This window comes from Aquarana catesbeiana, linkage group LG07, assembly GCF_042186555.1.
Source record: "Aquarana catesbeiana isolate 2022-GZ linkage group LG07, ASM4218655v1, whole genome shotgun sequence".
Classification (NCBI taxonomy): Eukaryota; Metazoa; Chordata; class Amphibia; order Anura; family Ranidae; genus Aquarana; species Aquarana catesbeiana.
Genome location: NC_133330.1, coordinates 19,269,332 through 19,287,008, shown reverse-complemented (window position 1 = coordinate 19,287,008; position 17,677 = coordinate 19,269,332). Strand labels below are relative to the sequence as shown.

The window sequence follows — 17,677 nt, the reverse complement described above, 5'->3', positions numbered from 1 at the left end:
TGTTTGTGGTGGAGCAACCTACCACGTCGCCCCCCCCGTGCTTATCGGATGGATTGGGCAACAGGTATCGCCACAGTAGAAGCTGCTACTACTACAGAGAGAGAACAGCAGGCCACCACTTTGCCTGTTGTTACTGAGAATGTTCCGGAGAGAGACACTGCTGTTGCCGTCTCATCAGGGGACATTACTGTGATTTCTGCGTCCACTACACCTACTCCTGTTGTGCCTGTTCAGAGGAAGGTGGGATATGTAAAGGCTTCCCGCGGCCGTGGTCGAGGCCTACCTCAGAGGTTACCTGAACCGGAGCTACCAAAGACCACGTCGGGAACAGGTAAGCCACTGATGGGGAATGTATCTGGGACTGTAAATAAGTATCTGCCAGTGGAAGAGTTGGGAGATTCAGAAATAGAATCCATGTCGAATCTTTCCGGTGATGATGACTTATTTGAGACTATGTCACAAGAGCTGTTGTGGTCACAAGGCGAAGACGTCGCCTCTGCTATGACTTTCGCTGAATGGACAGCCCTGAGTTCTGGGAAGACGTCACCCTGTGTGGAGCCGCACAGTACTGTTACTGAGACTTTACTGAAAGTTGCTAGTTCACTACAGACACTGACTGGGTCTATTGTGAGCAAATCATTGGATTCCTGTGTGCCTCCTGGTATAGGGAAAGACAGATCTTTGCCCAAACTTGCACGTTTGCAGAGAATGTTAAACAAGGGTGTAGCTCCAGAGTATGGTTTGGATTTCCCCTATGTGCCCCAGGACATAATGCAAGTGATTGAACCGGGAACTTTGGTACAGTGAAGCTGTTTGGGACTATTTGTCTGTGCCTAAGCCTTTCCGAAAGACTGGATGTTCTGTTAAAATGGATGAACATTTTAGTGGATGTTTTATGCACTGGAACTTCGGTCGGCACATCTATGCTGACAAAGTGGTCATCTGCAGGCCCGGAAAAGATGACGTTGTCTATTTCATTACCACAGTGGATAAAACGGGAAAGACACTAACCTTGCCAGATCCCCGGTTTTATTGGTGATTATGGATAAAAGAACTTTGAAGTTAGATAGTTAGTTAGTGTCAGTATAAAGAGATTTTCGTGGTCAAGATCTGCATATTCTGTTCAGTGTTTCAAATCCCATGACTTCTTTTTGCTAGCCGGATTTCCTTCATTTAAATTAATTATTATACAGGGATGGACTCCTTAAGATTTATTTGATATAGGTAAAAAGGAAGAGAGGCTCATTTAAAAAAAAAAAAAAAAAGAGATGAGGCTTTGCTCCTGATATTGTACAGTATATGTGTGTGTTTAATATGTTTTCCTTTTCAGGAACTATTGGATCTCCTATCAAGCTGGGAGGCTTTTCAGCTAGATAGATAGTGAGGTTATGTACAGTCATAGGATGGTTTTGTTTACGAATGTGAACATAATGTTTTGTAGATGTAAGTCTTATAATGTCTTTCCACTGTCTTTCTTTCTTCTATGACTATCCAAGTTATTTAAAAGCTCAAATACCTACTCCCAGGCTTGGGAGTTACTGTCATTGTTTTTGGACAGACGTTGGGGACAACGTCTACTGTAGGGGGAGTATGTAGCTCTGGTAGATTTGCAATCTACCATCTGATAGGTAAATTTAGTAAATTACTCGTTAGGGGAAGCTAGATTTGCCTCTGTTCCAGCTTGGCTGACGTTGCATGTGCTTCCATACTGGGCCGGTGGGTGTCGTTGTTACTATTGGCTGGTGTTGGAAAGGCAACGTGTCAAAGCGTATGGATGCTCTTCTGTCCCGGAGACAACTCGGTGGAGGTGGTCCTCCGAGTGGGATTCTGGGAGAGGGTATTTATGGGACAGACGCCATGTTTTAGAGTTTTTTGTTACAGCCACCTGCTGGCCCTCCTGGCCGACAGGTATGCGTTAGAGTGCTACCTCGTAGTCCTCTGTTCCGGAGACCCGCATCGCTGCGGCGCATGGGTGGGCCCAGAAGCTTGTCTGGGGCCTACCACAGCAGCCGAGGAATGGTCCTGAGCTGTCTATCCAGAGTGAAGAAGCTGGACAACTGAGGAGATCCCGGGGGGGACCCATCATTGAGGGATCACACAGAGTGCTGGTCTGGAGAGGGGCCTGGTGACTCGGTTGGAGGACGTATCCTAAAATAACTTTACAGTACAGTACTTTACAGCTCACCCTGCACTCTGTACATAGCTCACCCTTCAATCCTGCACTCTGCACAAAGCTCACCCCTCAATTCTGCACTCTGTAGATAGCACACTCTTTAACCCTGCACTCTGTACGTAGCTCACTCCTCCACACTGCTATACAGTGAGAAGATTATGTGCTGTAACCTTCAGCAACCAATCAGTGAGCCGTAGATGTGCTGTGACCTCTAGCAACCAATAAGTAAGTGGTATTGATGCACAGTAACCTCTAGCAACCAATAAGTAAGTGGTAATGAGGCACAGTAACCTCTAGCAACCAATCACTGAGCGGTAATAATCTGTAGTAACCTCTTGCAACCAATCAGTGAGCGGTAAGCATGTAACCTCTAGCAACCAGTGAGCAGTAAGGATGTGCAGTAACCTCTAGCAACCAATCGGTTAGCAGTAATGATGTGCTGTAACCTCTAGCAACTAATCGATGAGTTGTAATGTTTGCTCTAACCTCTAGCATCCAGTTATTGAGAAGTAATGACATGCTGTAACCTCTGGCAACCAATAGCAATTGCTGCCTGACCTGATTTTGAGTCTAGCTGCTATTTATTGTATGTCTCAGAGTGGGGGGGGGGCTTGATTGAAGCTGGGGGGGCCAAAGAAAATGTTTGTCCAGGGTCCAATCAATATTAAAGACGGCCCTGATTATTAAACCACCACTCACTCCAACGGCAACACTCTCAACCTTGTATTCTCCCATCGCTGCACTCCCTGCAATCTCTCTAATGCACCCTTTCCTCTCTCTGATCACAACCTTATCCGTTTCACACTCTCCTTGTCCTACATCCCCTGCTGCCAACCCACAAACCACTACCCGCAGGAACCTTCGCAACCTCAAACCTTTCCTTCTTCACTCTGCTACTGATGGCCTTTTTCGCACCCCTGTCCTGCCCAGACCTAACCACTTCCATCTACAACACCACGTTGTCATCCTCCCTAGACGTACTTGCTCCTCTTTCTACACGCAGAACCAGGCCCCATCTGCCACAACCCTGGCAAACAGATGACACCATAAGTCTCAAGAGACACAGCCGTGCTCTTGAGCGAGCATGGCATAAATCTAAATCCCTGCAAGATTTTACCCTCTACAAATCTGCCCTTCTCAAATACAACTCCTGCCTCCACACTGCTAAACAAACCTATTACAATACTCTCATCAAAACCCTCTCATCCAAACCTCGTCAACTCTTTTCTACCCTTAATTTCTTACTTCACCCCCCACTGCCCCCACCCACCAACTTGCTTACCGCTCAACATATTGCCAACCACTCCAATAGCAAAATCAACACAATTCGCAAGGAGGTATCCAGCATTCAAATTCCTCCCCTACAAAACATATCAGGTCCAACACCACACTCAATACTCTCCTCCTTTTGCCCAGTTACCACAGAAGAAGTTGATAAACTCCTCTCCATGGCCCACCTCACTACCTGTCCCCTGAACCCTCTCCCCTCTCATTAACTGCGACCATCTTCCCACTCTATCCTCAACTCCCTAACCCACATCTTCAACCTCTCCCTCTCCTCCGGCACCTTTCCTCCCCCGCTCAAACATGCACTGGTTACCCCTATACGCTAAAAAAACCCTCACTAGACCCCTCCTGTTTGAATAACTTAAGACCTATCTTCCTGCTCCCATTTGCCTCCAAGCTCATCGAACGCCTTGTTCATGACCAACGGACCTCACGGACAACAACCTTTTAACCCCCTACAGTCTGGCTTCCGCCCACAACATTCTACTGAAACTGCCCCACTAAAACTTACCAATGACCTAAAAACTGCCAAAACCAATGGCCACTACTCCATACTCATACTTTTAGACCTCTCTGCTGCCTTTGACACAGTTGACCACCTGCTCCTCCTCAGCAAATTACACTCCCTTGGCCTCCGTGATTCTGCTTTATCCTGGTTCTCCTCCTACCTATCACAGCGCACTTTCAGTGTCACTTACAACTCCATCTCCTCCGCTCCCCTTCCTCTTTCTGTTGGGGTACCCCAAGGCTCCATCCTTGGGCCTCTCCTTTTCTCTCTATACCTCTTCCCTGGGCCAGTTGATAACCTCCCATGGCTTCCAATACCACCTCTATGTCGATGACACACAGATCTATCTCTCCACTCCTCAACTCACCCTCTCTATCTCCTCACGGATCTCAAACTTGCTGAATGACATATCGGTATGGATGTCACACCTCTTCCTCAAACTTAATCTTTCTAAAACTCAGCTTGTTATATTTCCTCCTTCACGGTCCCCCTCCTGTGACTTCACCATTAATATCAACAACACAACCATTGGTCCCTCCACACATGCCAGGGTCCTGGGTGTAATCCTTGACTCTGACCTCTCCTTCAGCCCCCATATCCAATCACTGGCTAAATCCTGCCGCCTTAACCTCTGCAACATCTCCAGAATTCGACCCTTCCTGACTAATGACACCACAAAGCAACTTATTCACTCCTTGATTATTTCCCACCTCAACTACTGCAACTCTCTCCTTAATGGCCTACCCTTAAGCAGGCTATCCCCCCTTCAGTCTATTATGAATACTGCTGCTAGGCTAATACACCTCACTAATCGATCCGTGATTGCTGCTCCTCTCTGGCAATCCCTTCACTGGCTTCCCCTACCCCACCGTGTAAAATTCAAAATGCTACCCATAACATACAAGGCCATTCACAACATCGCCCCCATCTACATCACCAACCTCATCTGCAGATATCACCCAAATTGCCCCCTCCGCTCCTCCCAGGACCTCCTGCTCTCTAGCTCCCTTGTTACCTCCTCCCATGCTTGCCTTCAGGACTTCTCCAGAGCCTCTCCCATCCTCTGGAATTCCCTGCCCCAGTATGTATGATCAGCCCCTACCCTGTCCACCTTTAGGAGATCCCTGAAAACTCATTTATTCAGGGAAGCCTATCCCACACCCACATAACTGTCCCTGAGCCACCCCCAGGGGCGGAACTACCGCCATAGCGACCCACGCGGGCGCTATGGGGCCCGCAGCTGAGTGGGGCCTGGTGAGGATGAGAGCACCACCGGCACAGTCTCCCAGTCAGGGGAAGAGAGAGGAGAGGAAGAGGCGAGCTGTATCAGCAGAGAGCGGAATTGCCCGCTGTAATAGCTTTCATTAGAACTTCCAGTGTTCCTGGGGCTCACGTCACATAGCTCCACCTCTTGGCCCGGCGCCTTTGATAGAAAGAACGCCGGTCCAATGCGGGATGTCTGACATCATCAAAGGCGTCGGGCCAAGAGGTGGGGCTATGTGACGATGAGCCCCGGGAACACGGGAAATTCAAATGAAAGCTATTACAGCGGGCAATCCCGCTCTCTGCTGATTCGGGTGGCTTGTCTCTTCCTCTGCACAGGTGAGGCTGTATAGGGCACAGGCAGGCCAGGCTGTATTGGGCACAGGTCATGCTGCATTGGGCACAGGCAGGCAACGCTGTATTGGGCACAGGTCATGCAGCATTGGGCACAGGCAGGCCACGCTGTATTGGGCACAGGTCAAGCTGTATGGGGCACAGGTCATGCTGCATTGGGCACAGGTCACACTGTATGGGGCACAGGTCACACTGCATTGGGCACAGGTCACGCTGTATGGGGCACAGGTCACGCTGTATGGGGCACAGGTCACGCTGCATTGGGCACAGGTCATGCTGCATTGGGCACAGGTCATGCTGTATGGGGCACAGGTCACGCTGTATGGGGCACAGGTCACACTGCATTGGGCACAGGTCATGCTGTATGGGGCACAGGTCACGCTGCATTGGGCACAGGTCATGCTGTATGGGGCACAGGTCATGCTGCATTGGGCACAGGTCACACTGTATGGGGCACAGGTCATGCTGTGTGGGGCACAGGTCATGCTGCATTGGGCACAGGTCATGCTGTATGGGGTACAGGTCACGCTGCATTGGGCACAGGTCACGCTGTATGGGGCACAGGTCATGCTGCATGGGGCACAGGTCATGCTGCATGGGGCACAGGTCACGCTGCATTGGGTACAGGTCACACTGCATTGGGCACAGGTCACATTGCATTGTGCACAGGTCACGCTGTATGGGGCACAGGTGACGCTGCATTGACACTGGGGCGGATGTGGGGGGGGGGCTGTTTGCAGGGGGGCCCCATACAACATTTTGCTATGGGGCCCTGTGATTTCTAGTTACACCCCTGGCCACCCCCATCAATTCATTCTTTGCAGCTATTACCTTTTGTACCACCCCCTCCCTTTAGAATGTAAGCTCTACTAGCAGGGCCCTCCTGTACCTTTTGTATTGAACTGTACTGTAATTGTGTTGTCCCCCTTATACATTGTAAAGCGCTGAGTAAACTGTTGACGCTATATAAATCTCGTATAATAATAATAATAACAATTATTATTATTTACGTTTAATTATTTTATTTATTACATTTGTAACTTTCCATCTCTTGGATCCCGTTACATCATACTATTTTTAGTTCTGTATTCAGTAATGTATTTCTCATAGCTTATCACATCATAACTCCAACCTTCTTTTGGGGGGGTGGATTGAAGGCGTTTCCAACCCTGGTGCCCAAACTCCAGCCCGAGGTCCACATGTGGCCCTTTACTGTTTTCAGTGAGACTCTCAGGCCCCAGCACTCAGTAGTAGGAACATTTATGATATGTAATAGTAGTCATCTCTAGCAGCCTCAGGTAACATTTCCTGATTCTCTGACCGTTTCCTGCCGCATGACTCCACTCTGCAACCACCGCTGTAGTATGTCCGCGGTCTCTGACCATCTTCTCTTCAGTCTCTGACAGTCTTCTGTAGCATTATATGCAATGAATATTATATTTGGCCCCAATGGCAACATCAGGGGCCACAGTTGAGGCCACATATACCTCATAAATTGGTAACCACCATCAGGTCTTTAATGGTTCCCATATCCCTAATGGGGAGATTATCTTTCCTTTCCCATTCCAGCTCCACCCTAAACACATAGTGTGTCACCAGAACAGGAAGTGATAGAAAATCCGCCTAATGGGACACTCATACAGGTTTCAATCCTTCTCCGCTGTATCTAAAATTAGAAATATTCATTTTGTTTGGTTGTCTCTGGTTCGGGGCTGATGTCAAAGTTTTTGAGAAGATGGACCGTCTGCCAGGGGAGGTGCCACCAATACCTGTTCTGTTCTATGAATATTGATGACAACTCATCTCCTAACAAGAGCTCCACCTGTAAAGTACATCTGTAATTGGGCAGCACAGTGGCTCAATGGTCAGGATTTCTGGGGTCCTCAGTAGAGGGGAGCTCAATATTCAATCTGAACCAAGCTGCATGCTCAGATAAGGGTTCGGTATGGAATTTATGGGGGGACCTCTCGCTGTTTTTTTTGTTTTTTTTGATTTTTGCACAGTGTTCCCCCCTTAACCACTTAAAGTGTTACTAAACCCACACCAGTAAAATCAGTCTGTATATACAGTAAAGCATGCCTGTTATACTCACTGTGGAACCTAAGGGGTTAACCCTCTGCATTGTGTAAAAAGGCTGTTTGATCCTGTCCTCTATGATCCTCCCCACCCTGCATTGTCCCCCTGGACAAATCCGGATTAGACAGAGCCTTTGGAGTCAGGCTGCACATGCTCAGTTTGGTGTGTATTGCTAGAGAGTGTTTTTTTTTTTTTTTTTTTCTTGGGAGGGTGCATGTGATCAGCACAGGGCCAATCAGCACTGTCCAGACAGAGGGTCAGGGGTCCTGCAGCCTCATAGGATAATCATAGAATAAAAACTCCTCCTACAAGCTTTAACCAGACACTGATAGAAGTCACAAGACTGCTATATACTGCTGATGAGAAAATGTATTTAGCAGTTTATATTTACTAAAATAATTGCATTTCCATGTTCTGTGTACTGTGGGAGACCAGATATAGTGACTGCAGGCTCCTGGGTTTAGTGATACTTTAAGGGCCATCCTATAGCAGTTTTTCTGCTACAGGGTGGTATCTCTGCGCTGGATCATGTATATATGATCCAGCTCTTCTGGGTAGGGCGCGCGCATGCACGCTGCCGGCAGCATTCTCCTGCTGTGATCACACACAGCCGGCAACCACTGATCATTCAGCAGAGAGGCAGAGCGGCGGTCTATCAGCAGGGAAGGCATGGATCCTGTGTTCCTGCAAAGCAGGGATGAGGATCCATGTATTTCCCTAGTCAAAGCACCTTCCACACTGTAGTAAAACACTGGCTAGGCACACAGTTAACAGTTTGATTGCGTCTGATGTTAACCCCTTCCCAGCCAGTGTCATTAGTACAGTGACAGTGCATATTTTTTTAGCACTGATCCCTGTATTAGTGTCCCCAAAAAGTGTCAAAAGTGTCAGTTAGTGTCTGAATGTCCGTCGCAATATCGCAGTCCTGCTATAAGACGCTGCTCGCTGGCACTATTAGTAAAAAAAAAAAAATATCCAATAGTTTGTAGACGCTATAACTTTTGCGCAAACCAATCCATAAATGCTTATTGGGATTTTTACCAAAAACATGAAGCAGGAAAAATATTAGCCTAAATTTATGAAGAAATTTGTTTTTTTTTAAATTTTTTTATTGGATTTGTTTTATAGCAGAAAGTAAAAAATATTGTTTTTTTTTTTTTCAAAATTGTCAGTCTTTTTTTGTTTCTAGCACAAAAAATAAAAACCGCAGAGGAGATCAAATACCACCAAAAGAAAGCTCTATTTGTGAGGAAAAGGGACAATAATATTATTCATGTACAGCGTCGCAGGACCACGCAATTATCAGTTAAAGTAACGCAGTGCCATATCACAAAAAATGTGTCTGTGATTGGCCCACAGTTATCACATGGTACCTGGAACCCTGTACCATGTGATTAGCTGTAGCCAATCACAGCATCATGATAGTAAGCAAGCTGTTGTTTATGACCGTTAAGACTATTGCTTATAACAGTGTTTATCACTGTTATAAACAATAAGAGTGTAAAGAAAAAAAAAAAATCTCTGATCATTCCTACAAAATAGCACAGTGTTAACATGGTGACACTGAACTACTCTGATGACAGTATGTAAAAAAGATAGTAAAAAAAGACAACGTGTTAAAGAAAAAAAAGAAAAAAATGTTATAAAAAATTGAACAAAAATGATTTAATTTCTTTTTTTGCATATTGTCACCAGTCAGTGTCCCTGATCACTGCCACACCAGTTACTGTATATGATGCCTTTACTGCATTGGTGACAGTATGTAAAAAAAAAAAATTGTGAAAAAAATTATTTAATTTCTTAATATTCCAAAAAATTGTGACAAAAAAGTACAACTTCCAAAAACACGCCATGCCTCTTACTAAATACCTTGGACTATCTATATTCCAAAAAGGGGTCATTTGGGGGATATTTGTACTGTCCTGACATTTTTGGGGCCTCCAGAAATAAGATCCTCCTCCCCAAACTTGCTCATCCATGTCTTTATGTACCTTGCTTTGTGCTCTGGTGTGCAGTCATGTTGGGACAGGAAGGGGTCTTTCCCAAAGTGTTCCAACAAAGTTGGGAGCATGAAATTGTCCACAATGCCTTAGTATGCTGACGCCCTAAGTGTTCCCTTCACTGGAACTAAGAGGCCAAGCCCAACCCCTTACAAACAACCCCACACCATAATCCCCCCTCCACCAAATGATTTGGACTAGTGCACAAATCAACGTCCATAAAGACATGGATGAGCGAGTTTGGGGTGGAGGAACTTGACTGGCCTGCACAGAGTCCTGACCTCAACCGGATAGAACACCTTTGGGATAAATTAGAACAGAGACTGCAAGCCAGGCGTTCTCATCCAACATCAGTGCCTGACCTCACCAATGTGCTTTTGGAAGAATGGTCAAACATTCCCATAGACACACTCCTAAACCTTGTGGACGGCCTTCCCAGATATTTTGAAGCTGTTATAGCTGCAAAGGGTGGGCCAACTCAATATTGAACCCTACGGACTAAGACTGGGATGCCAATAAAGTTCATGCGTGTTTAAAGGCAGGTGTCCCAATACTTTTTGGTATTATAGTGTATCTATTATTGTATGTGCGATCAGAAGGATCACTAAAAAAGACATAGAATGACCCCGTCCCACATGTTTATTTTTTCAAATATATTATCAGTCTGTTCGGAGTAAATATTTCCTGTACAGAAGAATGACGCCATATCTGTGGTCTCAGCACCTCCTCTATGGAATGACATTGTATAGCTCCATCTCCTGATAACATGGGGAAGTTGGCATCCTCCGGATGTCTCTGTGCTGGAAGTACGTATAGTGCTGGTTCTCCATACTGTACAGGGAAACGTCCGGACACTAAAAGTAAGAAAGAGGCAACAAAGAGATGTCACAGGATGGAGAGACTCGATATTCCCATCACTCTTCTCATTAGTCACACATTACATTTATAAACCTGGAGGAATTGATTCCTCTTTAACAACCAATCAGATGTTTCAGTTTATCTCCCATCTGCCACTGGAGGGATGGCAGCCGGGATCTCATTGATCAGAGAGCATTTCCTCCTGGCTTCCCTTCAGAGAACTCAGAGACTACTGACATTGACCAGATATGACCACTGACACTGACTGGACATAATGAATGACTGATTGGATATGATGAGTGACATTGACTGTAAACCATGGAAACAATGACCGATACTGAGCAGACATAGCACTTGACACTGACCAGACACAACAACTGACAGCTAGGGACATCAGCACTGTGGCACAAACAGAAATGTGAATGACGTTGTTTCCCTTTGTGGTATTGAAGGCCACTGTGTCCAGTTCTGGAGTGTCCCATGTTGGTGGATGAGTGATAACTCAAACTGTAATTCATGGTTCTGGTCCTCCCATTGTACAGAGAGCCTGGACTATGGAAATGTCCTTTGGTAGTATAAGGTTGAGGATGCAGGATGAATCAACACATGACGGCCTTACTGCAAACCTCTGACAGGAGACACCAAGCTGATCAAACTCTGCACCAAAGAAGAAGGTGCCAATATACTGTATATTCCATATCTGGTCCTTCCCCAGAGAACAGCTCATCAAGGAAGGACAGTGATCTGGCAGGGAGGCCTCACTTAGGCTCCAAGCCATGAAATACATACAACGACGGACCCCTGGATACAGCGGCTCCTCTCAGGTTCTCTGCTTGTATCCCTTGATAGAGGTGATGACACTGAGCAGTGACTGGGTGGGGCTTCTCACACTCCATCGCACTTCCCATAAACTGAAGAATGAGAATCTGTATAGTTGTTTACCTGCTTCTATGGCCAATCACTGCCACTGTCCATCACCCTAAGAGGACCTGTAGAGCGTGGACACCAGCCGATGAGGTTATAGCTCACACCAATCTCCTGAGGTGATCACACACAATTCCACAAAATTTTCCCTTCCCTCTCCCCTCTCATCTCTGTCATGAGCCTCTGTGAGCCATGTAAAGAGGTCCTGTCACCTCCTAACAGTGCTAATTATAGTCAGGACCAAAAACATTGGCATAAACCCATAAGCAAGCTTCACAACATATGAGTCAAACAAATGACCCATATCACTGCTAAAAGGACAATGTGGTTGTGGCCTAACACACGGGTAAGGAGAGCCATCCCACCACCTTACAGTATGGCTGTGGCCCCAGGCCTAGTGCTAAGAGAATGTCCGATGTCTGCTGGTCACTTACCTGTCTCTCTCCAGCACCAAATGACAGCTAGATTGCTTTTTAAATGTCCGCAGGTGTGTCATCTCCTAAATTCCCAGAATGCACCAAAAGCATAGGAGGAGAGTACAGTGTGGCAGTGAGAGGGACCCACAGACAGGTAGAATGGTGGCCATATCTGACTTTACTATGCCCAGCAACATGGTATCCAACATCTGTGAGATTTTGACCAGGATGATGATTATATCAACCAACACAGAGGCTTCAATACAGCAGCATGGCATCCAACATCTGCGAGATCCTGACCATGATAATACCAACCAGTGCCAAGGCTTTAATAACACAACATGGTATCCAACAAAGATGATACCAATGCCAACCCACAATGAGGCTTCAATACAACTAAATGGCATCCAACATCTGTGAGATTCTGACCATGATGATAACACAACATGGCATCCAACATTGATGATACCAATGCCAAACCATGACCATCATAATATCTACCAACAATGAGACAGCATGGCATCCCACATCTATGAGATTCTGACCATGATGGTAATACCACCTAACACTGAGGCATCAATACAGCAACATGGCATCCAACATCTTCAAGATCCTGACAATGATAATACCAAACAACATCTACAACATGGCATTCTACAATGATGATGACAATACAAACCAACACCGAAACTTCAATACAGCAACATTGCATCCAGCATATCTGAGATTCTGACCAGGATGATGATGATGATGATATCAACTAACCAAGAAGTTTCAATACAGCAACATGGTATCCAGTATTTTTAAAATTCTGACCATGATGATGGCAATACCACTCAACACTGAGGCTTCAAAACAGCAACATGGCATCCCACATCTGTGAGATCCTGACTAGAATGATGAAGATACCAACCAACACTGAGGCTTCCTTACTGCAATATGTCATCCAACATTTGTGAAATCCTGAGCAGGATGATGATAATAGCAACCAAAACTGAGGCTTCCATACAGCAACATGGCATCCAACATCTGTGAGATCCTGACCATGATAATACCAACAAAAACCAACACTGAGGCTTCATACAGCAACATGGCATCAAACGATGAAGATACTAATACCAACCTACACCGAGGGTTCGATACAGCAATATGGCATCCAACATTGGCGAGAACCCAACCATGATAATACAAACAAAAACCAAAATTGAGGCTTTAATACAGCAACATGGCATCCAACATACAGTATGTGCAATCCTGACCAGGATGATCATACCAACCAGAGTATCCAACAATGATGATACTAATACCAACCCACACTGAGACTTCACTACTGCAATATGTCACCCAACATGTTTGATATCCTAAACATGATAATACTAGTAAGATCCAATATTGAAACTTCCATACAGCAACAGGACATCTATGAGATCCAACCTCTGTGAGATCCTACCCATGATGATGATGATGCCAAGCCACAATGAGGCTTTACGACAGCAAGAAATCTTACCGGTTGTTCCTGTGGTGTGGATCGTTTGTGAGCTGCATCTGTGGACCCTATTAGAGAAAAGGAGGACATGGTGCAATCATTTATAGAAATTGTTGAATTATGAAGTATTTATGAGGTAGCAGCATATATGGAGTTGGGAAATGGAATGTCAGATGACAGAACATTATAATCAACTTCTCTCAGAGAATTCAAATATCATTAGTGATGACAATGTGTTTATTTATCATAAAATATAATTACCAAAAGATTGCCTTCACCTTCTACTTGTATGAGGAAGTTTCCCAGAGTGGGTGTAGATCACCATTGTTGTATTATTATGTGGGTGGAATGTCTCATATCAAATATTTCTATTTCTAGTTGGTGTATCTTCTGCATGTGTTATGTGGATGAGATAATTAATACAACACCCACTTCCAAAATGGACCCATTTATAAACAGCTCACTTTTCTCATATATAATAACAAAAGAAATAGTTTCTTACTTTGTGTCATGAAGTTGGTGTAGATGATTGGACCTCTGCAACACAATGCAAGACATCAGTAACCTAAATCACATGTATATAGGTCTGCTTTTTATACAGTAGAGTCTTTAAAGCAGCATTTCTTAATTGTTTTACCCCAGAGGATCCTTTGAAATAATTTTCATGTTTTGGGAAACCCCTACTAAAACCAATTAATTGGTAATCAGTGTGAAGAACGTTCCTTACATTGGTGATCAGTGAGAAGAATGTTCCTTACATTGGTGATCAGTGAGAAGAATGTTCCTTACATTGGTGATCAGTGAGAAGAATGTTCTTTACATTGGTGATCAATGGGAAGAATGTTCCTTACATTGGTGATCAGTGAGAAGAATGTTCTTTACATTGGTGATCAGTGGGAAGAATGTTCCTTACATTGGTGGTCAGTGGGAAGAATGCCCCTTCCAATGGTTGTCTAGGGGAAGATTGCCCCTTACAGTGGTGGTGAGAATGGCACCCTTAGGCTCACCATATGCCCTACAATCTGTATAACCTCATTTATATCTACTGGCATGTATGTAGTGCAAGAGTCGCCTTGGTTGGATAAAGACTGATTAGATAGATTAGGTAGGTTCTCATATTGTATAGTTTTTAGTAAATCTAAAGTTGATTGTACAAAGATTATACATTCAGATTGTAACCTCTATGGTAAGCTCTACTGACAGCGAAAAAGATAATTGGTGTCATGGTGCTGACTCTGCCAAGTGGTATTGGCTCCAGAATTATGGATATACCATCAAATAGGAGGTCAATCAGCCATAGTTCAAGGAACTCCCTAACAATTTCTGGAGGAACCCTAGGAATTCCAAGAAACCCTGGTTGACAATGGCTGCTTTAAAGTGCTTGTAAACCCTTACAATCCACTTTTTACTACAGGTAAGCCTATAATGAGGCTTACCTGTAGCTACCGTGGATATCTCCTAAACCTGCATGGTTTAGGAGATATCCCTTGTATAAGCATGTGCCAGCATCATCGGCACATGCGCATTGAAGCAACGGCTCGTTCATACTGTTGCTTCAGCTGACGTGCCGCTATCGGTCAGTAAACATAACACATCTGGTCAGTCTGTGCCAAGGAGGACAAAGTGTTGAGGAAACTCCAGAGGGATATCGTGTATACTACAGTGAAATCTGTTCACCCGCTATTCTTCCACACCTGTATGATTGGGCAGATACAAATTCCTACCATCATATGATAATGTGGTCATCACTGGTAGTACCTACCTTGTTTGGTGTACACACAATATACAACTGCTGACAAGAGCGACAGAAGGAGGATCCCGCCAACAATTCTGCTGATGTTCAAGGGCAGGTGATTTTTATATTCTTTATTTGCAGAAGCTAGTACAAAAGCAAAAGGTTTCTTTTATTTTCTTGAAGAAAAGTAAGATACATGATAGTAATTGAGCAGAAGATATACATTTGTTTGTCTGTAGATAGAAAGAGTAAAAACTAAACAAATCTCACAGACAGTCCAGAAACACACAGGCCTCCTCACTTCATTCTGCTTCTTATCTCACATTTCTGATTCCGTTCCCTTCTGGATCTGTTATTGACATCTGCTCTCCCTGAACATGTCCAGGTTCTGTTCACAATAATCTGGTTATAATGTCTGGTATGGGATACATATGCGATTTTCCTTATTTAAGCAAAATGATAACTAATTAAGGTGTATTTATCTCCTATCATCCTGAGCTCCATCTAGTGGCTGTAATGCAGTATTTTCTCAATTCACTCTCTGTTCATTATGGATGAACCTACCTTTACTACTGTTCATAATATTTGAGGAACATTTGACCAGAAGAGAAAATAACCTAAAAACATTTGATTCTGCCCCCTGCACTCAGAACCCCCCCACCCCTCTATGTGAATGAGTAGGGGGTACCCCTAAAAAAAAGTGTAAAAGTGTAAAAGTGAATAAAGACAGTACAACAGTATTTGACAATTCATTTATTAAAAAATAAAAAAAATCAATGTTCCCCAAAGTTGATCCATCATCAATCACAACGCCACCGCCGACCCGGAAAAAGAAATGCTCCGCCGTCAATGAAGGCTAACCGCCTACTGCAGGCTCCACTGTTTGACAGTTCTTATATAGGTGGTGGCAACGCCCCCTTGTGAGGTCACCGACTGGTGCATGCTGGGTCAGTGACGTCATGGGATCTGGGGGCCCTCTTATCAAAGGGGGCTTTAGGATTCAGATAAGCCCCCTGCCTACACAACCACAGCCCAGGGTTGTCGGGAAGAGGCCCCCCACTTGACTGACCTGCCTCTGCATGCTTGGAACATGTTCTGCTATGGACTTTGGAGTGGACCCCACGCCTTTTTTATTAATTTTGGTATGGGTATGGATGGGGGGGAACTTCACGCCATTTGTTTCCATTTTTTTCTTTTGTTGGCAATTTAAATGTCATTTTTTTCTTTATAAATGTCATCATTCCTGCAGCAGGTTCTATACACGGTACATATGCACCACATTACAGGCAGACTAAGGGGACCCCACAGGCACTATATTTAAAGGAATTTTTCATTTTTATTGTTTCACATTAAGCTTAATTAAAATCACTGCTCCTTTAAAAACAATCTATTTAAAAAAAAACATTTTTTCATTGATACATGTGCCCCGGGGCAGTATCCAGGCCCCCATACCCTTTTTATTGCCAATAACTTGAATACAAGCCTTCAAAATGGGCACTTTTGAGTTTTCACGTTCGGGTCCCATAGACTTCAATGAGGTTCGATGTTTGGGTTTGAACTTTTGCTGTGTTAGGGAGTTCTGGTGCGAACCAAACTGAGGGGTGTTCGGCCCATCTCTATCAATAAATAGAAAAGTCTGATAGAAATGATGGGGCCCCGTACAGCCTACCTGACAGGGCCCCCCTCCTCCAAAGCTTTGAAAATAAAATTTTTGCTAGAATACAACGGCCGTGATGCTATGTGACTATGTGCTATGTGACACAGAGGCAATATTTGCACCTCCTCAGTGAGCAATTGGTACTGATCGCCCACTGTGTTCATTGAGGATGGTAAGCCCCCACGCTTACCATTCTGAGGTAACCCACCTGTGTCACCTCAGCAGCTGCAGGGAAAACGGTATCGCTGTGGGGGTAAGGGGCACACAGGGGTCCTAGACTGCAGGGGTAAGGGGGCACAGTCAGGGCCATCTTTAACGCAGGCCAAATGGGGCATCTGCCCCAGGCCCTGCCATTGTTGGGGGACCAAAGCAGCTGTCTCCGGAGCCCGTTCTGCCCGCCAGCTTTCTTCAGCTGAGTTCCTCCACCTCAATGATCCGGCGCTGGCTGCTGAGCTGCTCCCTACTGTCACTTGTAAATAGTGAAGTGATGCTTCTGCATTTACAAGTGACAGCGCTCTCCTCCCGACAGCCGTTTAGAACCCTCTCTACTCTGCAAACAACTCATCTATCTATCTCTATATGAGAGCAGAGGGGGAGGGGTGGGGAATGTACACAGGCAGAAGCTGCTCCATGGACATGCAGTAAGTTACAACTTCTCTTCTGCAGCCCCACTCTGATGTTATTTAGGTGGTTGGAATGCTCAGTATTGGAAGGGGGAGGAGGGGGGATTGATGCCAGAGGAATGCTGTTTATTGGTGGGGGGTGGGCTCCAAACTGGAATCTGGGGAGAGGAGAGCTCTGAACTTGGGAGGGGGGGGAGGTACACAGATCACCCCTAAACCCTGCACTACGTACACAGATCACCCCTAAACCCTGCATTCCATACACAGATCACCCCTTAACCCTGCACTCCGTACACAGACCACCCCTAAACCCTGCA

At 45.2% G+C, this 17,677-nt stretch overlaps 1 long non-coding RNA gene across 1 annotated transcript; it reads right to left on the bottom strand.

Moving 5' to 3' along the window:
* Window positions 1–10,293: 10,293 nt before the first annotated feature.
* Window positions 10,294–15,211, bottom strand: LOC141102746 (uncharacterized). Its single transcript, XR_012235194.1, has 3 exons — window positions 15,108–15,211; window positions 13,367–13,413; window positions 10,294–10,515 (listed from the first exon to the last, which is right to left on the bottom strand). It is a non-coding gene; the product is annotated as an uncharacterized lncRNA (long non-coding RNA).
* Window positions 15,212–17,677: the final 2,466 nt, after the last annotated feature.